We start from the raw sequence: 8,469 nt of genomic DNA on the forward strand, positions 1-8,469 counted from the left end.
AACACTACCAAACTGACCTTTCCCTGCATTGTCACCACTACTTTCTCCTGAAATTTCTACCTCACCCTGTGGGTCTACCATGACATCATCTAAAACAAAGATGTCTCAAGTTTTTACAGCCACTAAAATCTTTTCAACTAAAAAAAAAAAAAAAAAAAGATGATGACATTGAGCATGTGAGTCACACCCTCATAAATCTGGACTAGATAAACGAGCACAACAAATGATATACACATCCGTGCTGTCCTTTTTACTCTAAGCTTCATTTGGTGGTTTTGACAAACTTTATTTTGTGGAGGTCATATTTCCGAATCTTCCTTTGCTCAGCAAGGACGTCTCCATCTGTCTTCCAGTATGCCTGCCAAGATGAGCCAAAGAAGACAAGCTCCTTGACTGAAGAATATTTTTGGTCTTGTTCAAATCTATATCATGACCCCTAGAAGACTACTTAGGAGTATGGAAAGTACATTTGCTGAACCATAAAATAAATTCAGTGGTTCAACCACTTGCAGGTGGGGAAGAAAGGATGCAGCAGAATTTCTGCTTTATTATTATTTACTTTTCTTTCTTTCTTTCTTTCTTTTTTTTTTTTTTTTTAGGATTACAGTCTCAAAAAGAGTATTATGACATTCCAGAGTATCTAAGATGAGTAAGCCAAGTGGGACAACCTTCCCACCTTCCCATTTTAATCATGGCTTATGTGGTTCTCATAGGGTTGTTGAGACACAAGGTGGAAACATGTCTTAGAGGCCGTCTAGAATAAACCTTCATATTTCTGATGCTTGAATTCTGTCTTTAATCTCTATCAAGCAATTGTCTGATACGTGTCCATTCCTGTAGCAAAAGAATCATGTGTCCAAACATATGTCATGTCAGACAATATTATTTTATGTTAAGATGAAAGTTGTTTCCCATAAGATTCATTCTATTGTCCTCTTGATATATCTTGGAATCATAAAAAAATGTGACTGATCTCTGTGTAGTTCAATAGTCCTCCAAATATTTGAATTCTAGGAAATTATTAGTTACTCTTTGGAAGCCTTTCAAGGCAAAATTCACCACTTTCTTCACCTATTCCTCAAATGACAGGTTTTCAGGCCCCTTACTATCTTACTTTACCATTTTAAGTAATCACTTGTGTCTCCTTACAATATTGGTTCTTCAACTTGTAACCTATATTTAATAGATCAGGACAGAGCCTCTGTCTTCTCAAGAAGATGGGACTGAAGTTAAATCAGGCGTGTTTTTGTAGCTACATGATATCCTTTAAGCATGTTAACTCCACGATCAACTAAAATATATGCTTTTTAAATACAGTGTTGTTAATTGTATTACACATTTATTTCTTGTTTCAAAATTAATTTCAAAACAAAATAGCACATAAATGTACTTTTAAAAATTATATTCTGCTCTAGTAGAGGCTATTAATGTGCCACCCAGATCTTCTTCCCAGGCGGGGTTATCTTTCTGCACTTTCTGTGACTTCTGGTTGCCAGTGGATTACAGCTGTCCCCCACTCTATAGAACAGTTCTTGGCCAAGTACCACCTTCACCTCCTCACAAGGGCAGCTGGCAGAAGTGATTACCTGACACACGGTACAGAAGGCCCTTTGCCTGAGTGTCTGAACAGTGGTGGCGTCATCTTCAGAGCTCCCAGTAGGATCAGGCAAAATGTATCCAGCTGAAACGTCCTCGTCTTGTTCTGTTATACTTCCCTTATTTCCTTTCTCTTGGGAACATTCTGTCAATCAAACATATGCCCTGAAATCTCTATCTCAGGCTATGTTCCCAGGAAACCTGGGCAAAAATAGTTAATAAAAGGATGATAATAAAATACAAATATCTTGTTGGTTCTCAGAGGTAACCACACTAAACCCTTAAGGCTTTGTGTATGTGTCTTGTGGGGAGGTACTTTTTTGGGGAGTGGTGAAGTATTGTTAAATACTGTGCATATTTTTGTATTTCTTGAATTACATATTATATATTACCTTTTGATTTCCTTTGTGTGCCAATCTTTTCTTTTTCTCAACTTTATATTCCTAGTAATCATAATTTTTGTTAAGTTATTGACGGTTACATTTCTAGGATAATATTAATGTTTCTCATTCTTGGACCAAGTTTATGTTTGTGTTGAGAGCACATTTTTTTCCTCACCATCTGATTTTTTTTCTGGAGTTGATAACATTTTATTTTTTTAGTGTGGTTGATTCTGTACCTATTACTGTTTTTCTTGCTTAAAGATCATCACATAATCCTGCCAGAACCCTGCCCCTCACAGCAGCTTTCTTCCCGCAGCCCTATCTTACGGAACCAAGGTGCCGGGCCTGCTATACGTCTGCCAAGTCTAGGCTTCCCTTTGCTATCATCTTGTTTGCAGTCTTCCGTTTTACTCATTCTACTGACCTTCCCAGTAGTGTCTGAAGAAATGGTACTTAGGAGCTAAGTCATGCTTGTATGTTTTAAACACTTGTTATGTGTTGACACTTGATTGACAATTTGACCAGGCACAGGTGAATGTCTTTTTTCCCTCACAATTCGAAAGCTTGCTGCATCACATCTGGCCGCTGTCCTTGATGCTGAATTTTCCAGTGCCATCTCTGTTAGCCTCTGTAGACGGCTTTATTCGACCTTCTCTCAGCAGGCTTATAGGCTCTTTTCTTTATCTCCGGTGTTCTATTATTTCAGAATAATGGCTGTGATGTGGGTATTTATTGTTCCTTTCTTTTGCCTGGTGGACCTCTTCAACAATATGTGTTATCTCAGCTAATACTAGCAAGGAAAGTGGTCATTACTAGCCTCATCTTTGTAAGGAAAGGGGATTTCAGATAAGTTGTGGGCTATCCCTTGGGCCACACAGTAGAAACGCCAGAACTAATCCTGAAACCTGAAATTCAATCTGAGTAACCTTTTCCCTCATACCACAACTTCCAGCAAAGTTTTATCTCCTACATTCTGGCCTCCAGTGGCGAGGCTTTGTGTGTTTCATTGTGATTTTCAAGAAACATGAATTGTCACAATTATTTAATTCTGTTGAGCTAGTAAAAATCAAAAAATTCTCCTATCCCTCTAATTTTACCAAATCTGTCTGGATACTCACTGTGTAATTAGTTGCATTACTGATTGCTTCAGCTCAATGTCATTTCTAAACTTGATAAATGAGTGTGGGGACAGAGCCCCAGAAAGCAGTTTCCAGGCTCTCGGCCTCACGTGGAAAGGTGCTGGCTCAGGTAGTAAATGGCCATCAACTGTGATTGGATGGCCATCACCTATGGCTAGTTGGCCATCAGCTGTAACCGTTGAGCCATTGGCCACTAATATAACTGCCGTGGCTACACTAGCAGAAAATGGGGGCTAGCAAGAAGATGGTGGCTGAGCTAGCAAGAGAGGATTGCAGCTAGCATGGCAGAGTGCGGGTCACAGATTGCAGAGAAGTGGACAGCAGGTTGCAGACAGTGTGGCTCCTGCTTCCTGTGTCTCCAACCCATCCGCCAGCAAGACTATAGTAGTATGACTTCCCTACCTATGGCTCCGTGGGTGTTCCTTTTTGGCCTCACCATGTCCTGCATTCTTCTGTGGGGAGTGGGACCAGAGACCCCCGCAGGAGACCCTGCACGACAAATGGCGCAGCGAGGAGGGTCTCCCGTGTAACATGAGGTACATACTCCCTTTGATAAGAACTTTTCCTCCAATGACCACAAGCCTGTGACCTTCAGATATCATGGCACGACATCACTAAATAGTCCATTGTGTACAAACCTGGCCCTTGGATTCAGACAGCCCTGAGTTTGGACACCAAATATGAAAAGATTTCTTAACCTTTCAGAGCCTCTTGATTTAGAATATGATAAAATACTTATTTCAAAAGTGACTTCAAAATTAACTGGAATAAGAAATGTAATATAAATATTCAAAAATGGTTCAGATTTTTTATTTTTTTGAAGCCTGATTTTATTATTCAATTTCTCTTTTCAATTTAAAGTGATCTTCAGTGGCTGGGAAGCCTGGCTTCCCAAGACCAGAATCAGTTGGGGCTGGTTGTTGTTGGAAGGCGGTTGCGTTGCGGGACTTGGATGGGAGCAAGGAGATCCCTGCTCTGCCGGTGGTCCTGGGGGGAGAAGACAACTGCACTTCACAGAGCCTGGGGTGTGGTGGGAAGGGCATGATACTGGAGCAGGAAGTTGGGGAAAGGGGACCCACCTCAGTGCCCAGCTTCATTCTCTTCTAATGTTTTCCCACTGGTGGCATTCTCTGCAGTCTTGGAAGCTTTGTTTTCTTTTTCTTTTTCTGGGTTTTCCAACTAGCAGAACTCTGGAGGAGGGCCTTTAGCTCTGCATCCTGAACTTTCATCTCAGACTTGTAAAGGTCAACCTCAGAGGGACCATTGGTTATCTGCATGAGCAGAACAGTCAATTCAAACCGGGCAACAAATTCACCCTCCTTCTCACAGAGAACATTACATGGTTGTAGCAGTTCATGTTTGGCGCACTCCACCACACGCATCTGAGCCTTCTTCTCATCTTCAAATGCTCTTAAAGTAAATGGCATGGCATCAAAACACCTTTTGACATCACTAAAGAAGGCACGTGAAGTTTTCATTTTCAGGCCATACTGTTTAGAGGGATCTTGTTTGTAAATTGTGGTTCTCTGTCCTGCATCCTTGGCTTTGCCCTCTCCTGAGCTGACGAGGACATCCACACCATATACTTCATGTACCTCAAATTCAGCTTTCTCATGGTCCTTCTTCTGCTCGTCTCTGGCATTCAGGATAATGGTTTTCTCTCCATCAATGACATGCTGCTTCAATCGGTGTGGGGCATCAATAATACCTTCTATTGACGTGCAATTCAATGAATGGGCAACTTCTGTCATTTGTGTGTTCTGGTTTCCAGGTTTGACCAGGTGTGGGGCAGCTTCAGTACAAAAGTGAGCTGCCTTAATGCCATCTGCTTTCCTCCTGTGACTTCTGCTTTCCTCTCTGTTAGTTGGGTCCCCTGAGCTAGGTCAACTACAAAAGTGTGAGCCGCGTTAGCGATGAAGCCATCCACATGGATATCAGTTTTTACCAAGTCACCTTCCTTGAGAATATAGTCATGGTCGCTCTTCAAAGGGGACAAGTAACATACACAGTTATTTACTGACATGCTGATGGGAAAGGCAATATCTTTCTTCATTTCTTTTTCTTTCTTGAAAATTGTCACTGTGTCTTCCATAATCAAGGCATCGCCATTCTCCCACAAGCTCAGGACTGACACCCCTGAGCAGGAGGCTTCCACCAAAGACCGACTACCCCGTTGGTGATGTCTTCCCCCATCTTATACTTCATCACGACCAGGTCCTCAGCCATAGTTTGCTCCTGCTGCTCGTCCTCGCCCGACATCTTCCCACCACCGCTACCACTGCAGCCTTGTTCCCCCGCCCCCAGCCTCTGTTTCCCTCCCTGGCCACACTCTGTGGCCAGCGCCCCTTCCATTCAATTCGCGAGGGGAGCGCGAGCGAAAGCGCTAGCAACCAAAGGAGCGGGCGGGAGGGCAGAAGCGAGAAGGTGTCTGTTTAGATTTTTGAAGGCAATTGGTAAGATATAACAGAATTAAGGTATATTTGTATAGCTTGGAGCAGAAAACAACTTTTTTCTCAAAATATTTAAAACTATGGAATGCAAAAACTATATGGTGATTACATTATATTAGTTATAAGAATCCTCCTCTAAAGGCGCCAAATTTCACTCTCTTTCAAGTTAAAGAATAACATCTGCAATTTATTGAATCGATGTTGATAATTAGTATTTCAATTAGATATCATTTATTTTAAAGAATTTTTAAATTATATGAGATTAGAATATTTAAATCCTTGGACTCAATATCTGAGTCAAGGAAACTCATTTGTGTGTGTATGTCAGAGGTGTGGTAGATTCTATCTTGGGTATTATTATACCTTTAATCTCATCTCATATTGGTGACATGTGGCTCTAAATAATTCTTTTATGTTGTCTCAGTCATGGGATCTCATAATCTAAAATATATATGTAAAATATTATTTTTTAACATTATTGATTGTGTGTGTGTGTGTGTGTGTGTGTGTGTTTGGGAAAAGAGAGAGTGACATTGATTTTTTATTTTCCCCTGAGATATGTAGTTGCTATCTTCCTGAGAAAGTTACATTTGAAACTTCATGTGATTTTTCCATATTTATATTAAATCTATGTTTTTGGATAATGTCTTGAAAAAAGGATAATAAAAATACTATGAAAATATTGGTTCAATATCTTATCTTCCAGATCTATTAATTAATGATGGATAACTGTTAAGATTTGTTTGCTTAGAAGAGACTACAATTTTAAGTAGCGTCAAAGGGAAATTTATTACTGAGACTAATGTTGCTGATATTTATAGAAAAAAATCAAGGCTAAGAGTCCTAATATCTCCATTGCCATTTGCTGAATGATTTAACAACCACACTTATATAAATTTACGTACTCCAGTAAATAACTTTGCACCGGAAGAAGCTACTAGTAACATTTTATTTTTTTGGTAGAGATCTTTTCATTCTTATAATTCATCTTGACTAGAACTGTAGATGCAATAAACACCATGGGCAGAGCTGTGAAAGCCAAGTGCAACTGTTGATTCAATGCACCTGCTATTTAAAACTTTCTGAATTAGTAAAACTAACTTGCTGTATTTTGAAATTACAGTATTTGTTGTCTGACATTATATTTGTGAACTTGCCACAGCGCACTTACATTGGCAGCACTGTATTAACAGCTCTGTAAGGTTTCATAAGCTTTGTGTATTAGTGTCTCACAGCTGTGTTCGTGTTGACGTGTGGTGGTGTCTTGCTGAGTGGCGTTCATTATTGTTGTTGCGTGTTTTTGAGTGTCATTGCAAGAATGTCTGAGCTTGAATTAGAGAAACAAACAAACATTAAATTTCTTGTTAAACTTGGCAAGAGTGGAAGTGAAATTAGGGACATGATAGCCCATGTTTACGGAGATAATGTCGTAAAGAAACAGTATGCAAATGGATTAAATGTTTGTCTGAGGGGAGAGAACATGTCACTGATGAAGAAAGTTCATAGCGGCCAGTAACGAGCAGAACTGACAAAAACATTGCAAAACTTCGTCGAATTGTGTGCCAAAATCATCGGCCAACTGTGAGAAGCATAGCAGACCAAGTAAACATCCATAGAGAAACAGTTAGGAAAACCTGAACTGAAAATCTTGGCATGAGAAAGATGTGTCCCAAAGAAGCAAAATGGTCCCGAAGGAGCTCACTGATAAACGAAAGCAAAGGAGAGTAAAAGTATGCCAAGACCTTTTGGAAAGGCAAGACGATGTTTTGGGCCATGTTATCACTGGTGATGAAACATGGGTGTATCAATAGGCCCCTGAAACAAAGCATCAAGTGCACAATGATAGTCAGCCAATTCTCCACAACCAAAAATATTCTGTCCAAATCAAGAGTCAAAACGATGTTGCTAACCTTTTTTTTAATTAGTTTCAGGTGTACAAAACAATGCAATAGTTAGACATTTCACCCCTCACAAAGTGATAACCCCTTTCCCCCAATCTATTGCCCCTCTGACGTCATATATATCTATTACAATTCTATTGACTCTATTCCCTATTCTATACTCCATATCCTGTGACTATAGGTATAGATATAGCTATAGATATAGATGATATAGATAGATATAGATATAGATATAGATATAAAATTATAGTTGACAGACAATATTATTCAGCTTCAGCTTCAGGTGTACAGTGCAGTGGTCAAGCATCTACACCATGCATGAAGTGGTCTCTATAATAAGACATGTGCTCATCTGACACCCTACAAAATATTTACAACACTATTGATTATATTCCCCAAAATGTCTTTCATATCCCCGTGGCAATATTGTAGTTACCACTTTATACTGTCTAATCCTTTTTCCTTCTCCCTCATCCCCAGCCCCTACCTTCTAGCAACCATCAATTTTTTTCTCCATATCTCTGAGACAATTTCTGTTTCCTTTGCTCTTTTATTCAGTTCTTTGGATTTCACATATAAGTGAGATCATATGGTATTTGTCTATCTTCAACTGACTTATTTCACTTAGCATAATGTTCTCTAGGTCCGTCCATGTCATTGCAAATGGTAAGATTTCATTTTTCTTTATAGCCGAGTAATACTCCATCGTATAAATGTATCACAGTTTCTTAATCCAGTCATCTACCAATGGGCTTCCATGTCTTGGCTATTATGAATAGCACTGCAATAAACATAAGGGTGCATATATTTTTTCATACCAGCATCTTAAATTTCTCTGGATAGATACCTAAGAGTGGAATTGCTGGGTCATAAGGCAGTTCCATTTCCAGTTTTTTCAGATACCACCATACTGACTTCCATAGTGGCTGCACCAATCTGCAATCCCACCAACAGTGCACCAGGGTTCCCTTTTCTCCACAACCTCGCCATTGTTAACCTT

At 39.7% G+C, this 8,469-nt stretch overlaps 1 pseudogene across 1 annotated transcript; it reads right to left on the reverse strand.

The window, feature by feature from the left end:
* Positions 1-4,198: 4,198 nt before the first annotated feature.
* LOC308505748 (proliferation-associated protein 2G4-like) lies at positions 4,199-5,377 on the reverse strand (annotated as a pseudogene). The gene has a single exon. The product of its transcript is annotated as a proliferation-associated protein 2G4-like (transcript).
* Positions 5,378-8,469: the final 3,092 nt, after the last annotated feature.

The sequence above is a fragment of the Rhinolophus hipposideros genome (assembly GCF_964194185.1).
Source record: "Rhinolophus hipposideros genome assembly, chromosome: 12".
Lineage (NCBI taxonomy): Eukaryota > Metazoa > Chordata > Mammalia > Chiroptera > Rhinolophidae > Rhinolophus > Rhinolophus hipposideros.